We start from the raw sequence: 11418 nt of genomic DNA, 5'->3' as shown, positions 1-11418 counted from the left end.
CAATTTTGTAAAAACAGTTCAAGATATGTACTTATTTATTCAATATAATTAAGAACTATCCCAGATGTTCACTGAGCATTTCTATCACTTCTATTTTCAGTTTTATAGATAGATAGATAGATAGATAGATAGATAGATAGATAGATAGATAGATAGATAATTTAAAAGATTAGCTCACTTTCAGTTCTTTATATTTCTTGAGACTAAGAAAGCTTATCCAAGAATGCCCACAGAAACATTGGTGGTAGGACTGGAGCAATTTTTGTAAAGCTTCAGAGTTAAGAGACAACAAATAGCCCTACCTAAACAGTCCTTTTCATGAACTGGATTTTCAAATGTTGATAACACATCACGTATTATCCCTAAATTAGTTTAAGCCTATTTACATATTCAGTCTCTGCCGAGTTTCATAGCTTTCTTCCCACTGTGTGAAGCAGCATATGAAGCTGTTATTGATCACAGTAGAGGATGGGAAATTGTAATTACCACATACACTGTTGACAGAAAATGAATTTGAAGGGTAGCAGCGATAATGAATGTAATTTATTGTTTTAAATATAATGAATATTAATTTAAATGTTTCTGAAGATTCTTCTTGCAATTACAAAGCATAGAAATACCAGATTTTCAAATATTGCCAAATATTTTAAAACCATGGTTTTGCTCCTAAAGTTACCTTTAATCAGAGGTTAGTAGATTTGGGGTTTTGACTCATACATAAGTAGCTATGTTACAAACCTACTGCACAAGCAATAAAGGAAAGACCATCAGCTAACAGCCTTATAGAAACTCCAGAAAGCCAGGACTTCTGATGTTCCCCTAACTGTACATGTTCCTCAGGGATACTTTGTTGATCATCATTTTAATGCACATACAGCAAGGAGACTTTACTATTTTCACTGAAGAGGATTTTTGAGAGCTTGGCTTGGAAGGGTGGGTTGGGGACACAGACTAAGACACCAGAAATGTGAAGTGAGCCAAAGAAAGACCAGGCCAGCAGTTTGTTTACAGGCAATACCAATGGAAGGTTAAGGCGAGAAGGATGAGCTCAGACCAAATTATAAAATTTTAAATTACATATATGGCTTGCATTTTATTTTTACTAGACAGTGCTATTGTAGAAATAGATATGGAGAGCCATTATAATGTGCCACTTATAAATCTGGAACCACTTAAGATCTTTGTAAATATAAAGTTCAGCCAGACCTGAACTTCTCAAAGGGTACGGTAGGACTTGGATAGGGAGGATTTTTAGGCCTATTCAGTACCAGTAAGTCATCAAGTGTAACTGGATGTGATAAATTAACAGGATATAATCATTGACAGAGCACTCTAACATGTACAGCAAAGAGCTGGAATGGCAAACCTGCATATAACAGATCAATCAAGCCCCGACATTAAACCAGAGTCCACACAGATGTGACACGAAGCTGGAAATACAGTTGAGATCAAGGAGACAAGTATAGAAGAAAAAAGGGAAATACGAACAGATAAGAACAGGATAGAGAATATTAACATAACCAGCAAAGTAGCAAGGAAACTTTCCAAGGAGAGTGATTCAATGCCTCAGAGAAGTTAAAGCTTTTCTCACAGCTTATGGGATCTTAACTCCCTGACCAGGGATCAAACCCGGGCCCCGGCCGTGAAAACACCAAGTCCTAACCACTGGACCGCCAGGAAATTCCCTAAAGCTTTTAAAAAATGTAACTTTTATATCAGCCTACTGGTATCCTGTGAACACTTCTTGAAAACAGAGGGGAGAGGAAAATCAACTTAAAAGAGGCATCATTCCAAAATCACCACGCTACCTAGGAAAAGGTGCAATAATATGCTTTATCCTGATAATGAAACACGTGGTGTTTCAACTTAAAGACAGTTTACTAGGGGCGGAGAGGAAGAGGAGAGATTGCTGGTGCTTAGGAGAACACTTACACTCTATAATTTTTAGAAAATATTTGAATCATTATTATTAATAAAGCAAATTTTGGAGGCTGGTTTAGCAGTTAAACTTTTATTTCCTGATCAGGCTAATATATTTATTAGCTTTACACTAAATGAGTTTTGCCTAGAATTTCAGAACAGAGAGACCGTAAGTAAATGAACACTAATTCTGAAGACTAAAAAACATACTAGCACAAAAGTAGATCCATATGGCTAATTTTAACTGACATCTTTTACACAGGTTGACTCTTAACTAGTACAACATTAACACAGTAATTTAGGGAATTTGGGAATAACTTGAATAATGCTCTGTGAAGAGTTGAGTTTTATTCCTCAGAATATATGGCTTTAAGAGAAAGGTTTGTCCTACCACTCCCTCCCTCAAATAGTAACTAAGTATCACAAAAATAATGTACCAGGAAATGTTCATAATATGTAAGGTATTACAGGGCAAATGAACAGTAATGTAACATTTTCTGTATTTTGTAAAACTAGATCTTCACAACAAAAGTATGAATGAAATGAAGCAAAAAACCATCTAGGCAGAATTTTTTTTAAGTATTTATTTTTATTTTTTGGCTGCACCACACATGGGATCTTAGTTCCCCAACCAGGGATTGAACCTGTGCCACCTGCATTGGAAGCGTGCAGTTTTAACCACTAGACCACCAGGGAGGTCCCAGAATTTTTTTTTTAACACAAGCTGTATCTCATAGAATGCTGAAAGCTAGAAAAATATCACAATCTAATAGCATCTCTTTTTTACAGGAAAGTAAACTCAGGACCGAAGAGGTTATATTTGTGTTTGCTCAGTTCCTTTTATTAAATGTCTCAATGATTAAGAAAAAAATATTTTGTTTTTCACCTGAAACTATTGGGGAAGTAAGAGAGAGTATCTAAGTCATTGAAATTGTGAGACTATATTAATTCACAGTCTTTTGCTTTAGCAACCTGTACTTTTCTAAGTTTATATGAAAAGTGAATATAAACAGGCTACATCAGGCTTATTAGAATGGGAAAGCCCTATAAATACAAGAGATTAGTGTGTCGTATGTCCATCAATTTTAATTGAAACAGTCTAGGTACACTAGTTGAAACTAGTTGAAAACTTAGCCAAGATTTTTGGTTCCAAAAACCTCTAAAGTCAGTTTCTCCCTTGATATCAACTAATTAATATTTAATATCATAAAACCTGTTAAAAATGGTTTTAAGGGAGGAGTTCCCTGATGGTCCAGTGGTTAGGACTCAGCGCTTTCACTGCCGTGGCCCGAGTTCAATCCCTGGTCGGGGAACTAAGATCCTGCAAGCCACACAGTGCAGCCAAAAAAATAAATGGTTTTCATACCTGGAAGAGGTCCTTAAGAATAGGCAAAATGATCTAAAATGTTTGAATTGCCATATTTAGGTGGAAATGTTTTTTAAGGATTTAGACCCTCTAATCAGCAAAGACAGAGCATATGACAAAAGTATAAAAGAATATATTCCACAAGTAGGTCAACATGGACTCTCACCAAATCCCAGAACAACAAATCTGGAAAAGGTAGGTTTGAGACCCCTGCCAACATAAGGAATGTAGTCTCATTAACTAGTAAAAGAACATATATGAAGGTATGCTGTATTAAATGTAAATGGACAAAGAAAAAAAAAAAAAGGAAATGGGAATTCTCTGGTGGTCTAGGGATTTTTGGTGCTTTCACTGCCCTGGCCCGGGACCAATCCCTGGTCAGGGAACCAAGATCCCACAAGCCACGCAGTGTGGCCAAAAAAAAAAAAAAAAAGGGATAAACCGAAATACTGCTCAATGGTTTCTTCTAAGTGTTCAGAAATTGTATGCTAAAATAAAATCTATCATACTATTCCCAAAAAAAGGGTTCAAAATTATCTGCTTTTCTCAGTCAAGAATGCCACTAAGTTTGCATCCTTAGTCACAAAATGTCTTCTATATACCCATTAGCATGCTAGGTGCTGTTCTCTTTTCAAGTAAGATTTATTCAAACTTTTTCCTAGACAATTTATTTTAAATGAGCTGTCACATGTGATTATACAGATAAAGGTGGTTTCTTCTAATCTAAGATAGTGTACACCATACTGTTGTATTTTACTACTCAGTTCTAAACTATCACTTTTTATATTAATTTGCACAAATTAGTACAAAAGATGAAGAACTGAGGCTATGTTCATTTTGCAATCAGAGGACTGCAGGAAAAAGAGCCATTTTTCATGGGAGGGATGAGTGACTTCCGGAAAAGGCAAAACCTCTGGCTAGCAAGAGTGGAAAGGGAAGAAATTTAGGTCCCTGAGGGTTGCAGACCTGCATTCAGGGTCTACCCACCTCCTCAAAGCAAATAACTCGCCCGCCTAGAAATCAGTGTTCCTACAATTGAGCACTCTGCTTCCTGGCAATGGAGGGGTAAGTTTGCCTGCCTGCCTGCCTGCCTGCCCTCAAGGAAATGATAATAAAGCCTGTTAGTCCTTGTGTTCTCACACACACACACAACTTACAGTCACCTGTCTCAGTGGATAGGCCCAGGAACACCAGACCACTTTGATCTTTCTTTCATAAATATGAAAAAAGCAGAGTTACCAAACATTTGAGAAAAAAGTCAAAAGCACTGAAAGTAAATAACCAAAGTGAAGTAGTATTTCAATGCATTCTTTAAGAAACTGGTTATCTTTTTAAAAATTGACAGAATTCAAGAGTGAGCAAGACAGTCCATACATAAAATAAGCCCGCTCTACTGCTAAAATTTAAAATCAATATATGCCCCAGAAGAAAAAAAAAAGTGACAGTAAAGATAGTTAACAGGAATTGGGAGATGAAGGAAAAGAAAGTATTGAGTGTGCTGTTTCCCCATATAGTGAAGAGCAAACAGGTACTGAAACCGGTGTTAAGTAGAGGCCTAAGTGTAGTTGAGGTAATCAACTGAACTTAAAACAGTTCAGAAAAAAAAGGACTAGAGTAAGCCAAATGTCTCACAAGGGGAAAAAAAAAATACTGCTTAAACTTAGTAATTAAAAGCTATGAGGTTAACTACAATCAGAACTAAACAGTCATTCATCTCTGTTAATGGACTAGGGTGTGAGCAGAGAAGTAGACTTTCACATCCTATGCTCTATCTTGTTTTCCAGGTATAAGTCTTTTAAATTTTCTTTAAAGTACTATCAAGTTAAAATATCAACTAAGCATATTTAAGTATAAATACCACCTTTATCCATCAATACTCAAACAAGTAGGTATATATACTGTAGTGAGAAAATGCCTTAAATTCCGAGCCTCCCTTCTCAAGTGATTTTTCAACCAGCAACCAACTGTAAGGTACATATTAAGACTATTCATATGGATGCAACCATGGCTTTATTTTAAAATATAGTAAGTATGGATTACTCTTAGAAATAGCTGTTTTCAAGATGTTAATATATAGTTACCTAGCCTTCATGCTTTTCTCAAGCATCACTACATATCCTTTCCAAAGTGCTCTACATTAAGAACCTTACACAAACTTTATGGACTCAAAACCAACTAGCCTCATCAGCAAAACAAGAATTCTATCTTGAAGTACCCCTTCCTCATAAAGAAGTTAAGTATAGATGGGGTTTGGTAGGTCGATACTGTTTTGTTCAGCAGCTTAGAATTAAGCTGAACATCAACATAAATATTGTTGGGCTGGGCTGTCAATAATTAAATTGATATAAAAATTAATGCAGTCTATAAACCCACAGCTCCCTTCAAGACTTTTTTTTTTCAAGACTTTTAATGTCAGACGATTTAAATGTGGATCTTCATGATCTTAATTTGCTTAAAACATTAGTATTTCATGTTCATTAATTTTTAAGCTTTCCATGTTGTGAATTAAGTGGCTCAAAACTTTTTATTCCTTCAAGTTAACATGCCACAATGAAGCCTAATTCAGCAAATAAGCTAAACTGAAAATTTATTTCCACCAAACTAAAAAATATTTTGAAAAATATTTTTAAATGCCTAGCACCATTAAGATTTCCCTGCCCTGGAGGAGCTTCTATCCTAGAAGGAGGCAAAAGAAACCATATAGAGAAGAAACAGAGTAACTTTAAAGAACAAGGAGTGGTAGTAGTTTAAATAGACTAATCAAAAGACACTAGGCAGTAGGGAGGATAAGCCAAAGAAACCACAGCATCTGCTGCTGGGCCCCTAACTGCTGCTGCTGTCCTAAATGCTAAATGGATCCTCAGAAAACCATCAACTAAGACTTCAAGTATAATTTTAAAATAAAAGCTTTTCATCCTGTTTTAATTCTATTTATAAATGAACCTGAAGTTAGGTAGGGTGCCTAGAAGAAATTACACCTGTCAATGTTGAAGGATTCCTAGGAATTCAACTTATGCAAATTCATGTGAATTTTTACTATTTCAAGCAAGATATTAAATTTTGCCAGAACTACCCTGCGATTACATATGCATGTGGCTGCAGAGAATTGAAAAGTGTACTCCACCAATTTTTATATAGATGACCTTTGACATACTGCTCATTTCTGGTTTTCCTCCAAGCTCATTCCAAATATTAAGTATACTAAGAAACACAATTAGTATATATGCTTTTCTAACTTCCCATGATGCGTTAAATAAAGCAGTTTTAGAGGCCTAATTCTTGAGTCCTCCAATTAAAGCAACATGAATACCAATATATTAAAAAATATTCTCTTGAAAAATGACATCGTAAGGGTTTTTACTCATGACATAAAATAGATGTACCTAGTTCTAGCACTTTTGTGTTCAAATGATTCAGTACTGGCATTTTCTAATTCACATAGGAAAAAATCAGGACACAAGTTGAAATGCAAGGTTGTTATCCACATGGCATGACTATTCAAATTTCTTCATCTCATTTGAAATTAACAGCAATAGAGCCACACCAGATATAATGATCTTAGAACTCTTCTGTTATGTCATGGTATGTTTCTGTACCTGGAAGACTAATTTTGGAATCTACAAAACTCTTTTCTACACATTTAGTACTGTGAACACACCCTAATCACATTCTTTACTTAATCGGTGGTAATGGCTTGTCCACATCAAAACCTTTGTCCTTTGCCTTGGAAAAGTAGAAACTGGCTGTAGTTCATAAATGACAGATGTCAATTCCCTTAGGTATCCCAAAATTCTCTCCAAAACGTATTTTGTATCACAAGAATCCTTTCAGAATACAGGTTGAAAGCCTAAAAAGGTGAAGAAGTGACAATTCATGTACATTACAGATAGCAGCTTCAGATTAGACTCCCTTCAGATTAGAACTTGTTTTTAAACCACTCTACAAAGTAAAAAATCAGGTATTCACTGAAGCTTGTAGTATTCTAAAATAACCTTATCTAGTGCTTGTGTTAAAAAAAACATTTCAGGAAACTTACAGTTGAAGACACTAATTTCCAAAATGGTTTATTGGGACTTCTCCCTCACCCAAAAAGTCTTATTCAGCAGTCTTGACGTGAACAAGAAAAAAAAAGTACTAGTTTGGCATCTGCACAGGGAGCCAAATAGGCAATGTAAATGGTTTTCAAAATCCCCTAGTAGTGTACAAGAATTTTTCAGGTATAAAACTTCCACGACTGTTCTGAAATGACGAAAACTTTTTTCAATCATTAGTATAAATTTTAGCTATCATGACACAAACTAAACTCCGCACTAAATGACCTAAAAGGATCTTTGTCTTCATGAAGTGGCCAACACTAGCTCCACCCCCCCCCAAGAAATCCTAGGGCTGAGCCAAAACCTCCTGAATGTATTTACAAGTTCCCCATTCTTTGATAATGATTTGCCAACTTAGCTTAATAAAACACATTTTAAGCTCAATTTCACCTACCTAACCTCATTTGCGCAGTCACCTGAATGTGCAGCATTCTATTAAAGCAAAATAGTTTGTTCACTCCCCTCTCCTGTATTACTTACAACCTCCGTCACTCATCTCTAAACCTCCAGAGTGACAAGAGAATTGAGCACTGAATGGTGGCGGCACGTTACCAGAAAAGCAGAGCCAAATTACCAGTAACTTCTTCATTGAGTCCACCGGCGTGTGTGTGACCACAGAATATTTTCATCGTCAATTAAGTGGAGACCAACACTATACATTTATCCTATACAGCATCTCCCAATCATGTGCTTGAATTAGGGATCTTGGGGAATTTGTTTTTACCATTGGCTAGTTACTTTGAATGTACGAGTAATTAAAAGGCGAAAGACTTCTAAAGATTCCAAGTGTCTATTTTAAAGCTGTTAAATGAAAAACGATGAAATGGAGGACACCCACAATAATTCTTGGACTCCTGGAGATCCTAAGACATGCTACAAAAATAGGTCTTTATTCTTAGGAAAATATAGTCAGAGCTAGCTTCCTTATGCTATACATAAAATCTTAACATCAGAGGCAGTACAGATAGTACAGATAGTTTTTGAACTGATCTCCAAACAAGCACAAACCCACTACGTTGAAAAGAACAGGTAATTTGAGGTTTTTGGCAAAAGACAGTACTTCACACATCTAATCCAAATCAGAGAGCCTGCAGTTTTCGGTGAGATAAAAGGAATGAAATAAATATAAATTCTACAGATAAATAAATGTAAGAGAATTTAAATAAGCTAACAGAACTAATTTTTTTTTTTTAATAAAAATACTAGTCAGGTACAAGCTTTTGTTTCTCAATGCCAGACTTCTAAATGTTTATCAGACTACTGTTAATATCATTAAAAACCTAATTTTGGACCAGGGCATTAGTTGTAATACTGTTTTGCATTCATAAAAAAGATTTGTTTCTTTCAACTGAATGCTCCTGGTCCTGAAAAATATTTTAGGCATATTACTGAAGGCAGACTGTGGTCCTAATAAAACTTACATCTTAAGTACTTTTTTAAAAAGTGACAGACAAAAAAGTCCATCTAATTTGCCCACAGTTAAAAATGTCTTTAAACATTGGTTTATAATTAGCATCTCAAGAAAGTAGTGGCATGCCCTATTGAGTGGTATTACTGCGTAATTAATACTACACTTTAAAACACCATCCCCACAAGTCTGTTCATTTTATGTACTGTTACTTCTTTATTCATTCATTTTATACCCACCACTGAATTCCTACGGTCAGATAAAAATTTTACAGTGTACATCACCGGGGAGAAAACAAACCATGGTGGGTATTCTTGGAAGTTTTAGGAACCTGAGCAATCATTTACTCTAGGGGGATAGCTCCCTCACCTAAATACACGAAGTCCTTCTACTTTTTAACTTCTCCCCTTAAATAGACTATGTCATACTGGTTTGTTTTTTGTTTTTGTTTTTTGCTATGTTTCTGATCAACAGTGACTTTTGGCTTAGCGATCAAAAAAAAGCTGTCCTGAATGTGACAATTTTGCCCATCTAGCATGATGATATTCACCCTCATACAAGTCTTTTCAAATAGCTATATACAAGTGAATACCCGAGGTCACCCCACCAATCCATTCCTATGTTGTTCCTAGTTTATCATGAAGAAAGTGTATTTTCTTAAATCAGACTTGCAGTAATTGGTAGATAAATTTCTCATGATGCTACAACAATGGCCATCATGAGTGTGCAACCGCTCTTTTTGTGCTAAATCCACCCCCCCCATTTCTAACATCTGATTCAGTCACAATGCTGGAAAACCTTCCACAAAATGCATGTTTGGGAAAATATATCTAACACAATTTTCTCGCAAAGCAACTTTCTAAAAACTGATTAAAGTGATGATCACTTTTGATTGCCAAGTAGTCTGCAGAAACAAAATCTTGCGTCTGCTTTGGTTAGGTAACTCAAGTTTTCTTTTTTAACAATCAGAATGCTTTAAGGATACATTTTTCACCCCAAGGAAGGGACTTGACTCTTGGATTTAAGACCCATTCCTTGACAATATATACAAAATTTCTTTAACTTGTCATCTGTCCATTCTTTGAAGCTGTCAAAGCCAAGAACCCATAAACAAATCACAAATAGCAATAACCTACATTAGTTAACATTCCCCTTTTTAACATGTTGACATTTTTACTAAAGGATTCGTTATTTTTGCATTTCCATTTCTCATATCCCATGACATTCCATAAAAATTGCATTATTGCTTTATAGGCCACACAACATTCAAAAGTATGTTTATATGCATTGCCTGTTTTCCTTGATCTGATAAGAGTTTGATACTGATTTTACTACAGAAATTTAAGTTTGAAAATACCAGTTAGTATTTCTTCTCAGTACTTAATTGTTCACATCACTAATCACTACATGCATATTTAGCTCTGATTATATTGCTCAAAAACTGCACCCATTATCAGAACAGTGCAAATGATTATTTAATTTTAAAAGTAATTATAATGGCTTAAATTCAGTTAGTCAAATGAACACTGTCAAGTAATTTCACTTGAGTGTGTATATATTTCATCACCACTGTTTACATTACCCATCAATTCTTCACAATTTTTTAATATCAGTTTTCCCTCCCAAATCCCCAAACTAAGAATGCCAAATAGTCTTGGAAACCCACAGCTCCACATTTTAATGTTTTCTTAAGAACACATTTGTGAACTCACAAAAATGTTCATCTTTCAACTTTGACAATGCAGTTCTTACTTAAGTCAAACAAACCTGTTCTAAAATCCCAACAAATAATTCTGAGAATTAACTTAAACACCTTGACAGTGTCCCTTAAAAAGGGTATGACAGTAAAGTGCCAATAGGCATGGCAATGACCTCTTTGATGGGATCATTTAACTCCTTGGAACTGGGAAATGCCAGCACCAAGGATTACACTGAGATTCAATTTTACTGAAGGCTACATTTAGTTCACCCACTTTCCACAACCTATTATACTCATTATATGTTAGAATGAAATGTAAATGTTCTGTGTAGCCCTCAAACTTACACTAAGATTTGAGAGAGATGTACTTTAAAAAAGCACGGGGTAATATATAAAATCAGTGGCAAAAAGTTTCATTAAGCACCAGGAACTAATTTTTGTCACCCCATACTCATTTTGTAGGTAATGTTTCAATAACCGGCAAGGCACATTTACATATATTCCAATGAATACTTATTGACAAATTTTAAATTACACTCTATGTCCCAGCTATCCCAGTAACTGACATACAACATACTAAAATGGTTTATTAAGATAACATAAAAAAAAACCAATTAATGTGAAACATACAGGCTATTGGCAACCACTATCTAAAATTATGTAAGTACAAATAAACATACTGAAATGTGTGCATTTCTAAGTTTTTAAACCAGAATATTTCTATACTAACACACATTTATATTAATGACACATAAAAAAAATAAAAACTTTATTACAAAAATAAGTTACACTCGCCTCCAGCTTACAGTATAAAACAATTTTATTTGCAGGAATGCAAAATGATTGTTTGCCATGAGCAGTTTGAACATATGACATGTCTAATTTTCTTGTTAAATTTGCATTTACTGGGGAAACTGGTGTGTATAAAACC

The 11418-nt window shown here is 35.0% G+C and overlaps 1 protein-coding gene across 3 annotated transcripts in view; it reads right to left on the bottom strand.

Moving 5' to 3' along the window:
• Positions 1-11289: 11289 nt before the first annotated feature.
• SYNCRIP (synaptotagmin binding cytoplasmic RNA interacting protein) overlaps positions 11290-11418 on the bottom strand; it is a 25872-nt gene continuing 25743 nt past the window's right edge. For all 3 annotated transcript variants that reach the window (XM_061207698.1, XM_061207697.1, XM_061207702.1), the window contains one exon: positions 11290-11418. This exon is cut by the window's right edge. The gene's annotated coding sequence lies outside the window, so the exon portion shown is untranslated.

The sequence above is a fragment of the Eubalaena glacialis genome, chromosome 12 (genome assembly GCF_028564815.1).
Source record: "Eubalaena glacialis isolate mEubGla1 chromosome 12, mEubGla1.1.hap2.+ XY, whole genome shotgun sequence".
NCBI classification, from domain to species: Eukaryota; Metazoa; Chordata; class Mammalia; order Artiodactyla; family Balaenidae; genus Eubalaena; species Eubalaena glacialis.
The sequence above is the reverse complement of the archived record's forward strand: the minus strand, read 5'-3'. Positions and strand labels throughout refer to the sequence as shown.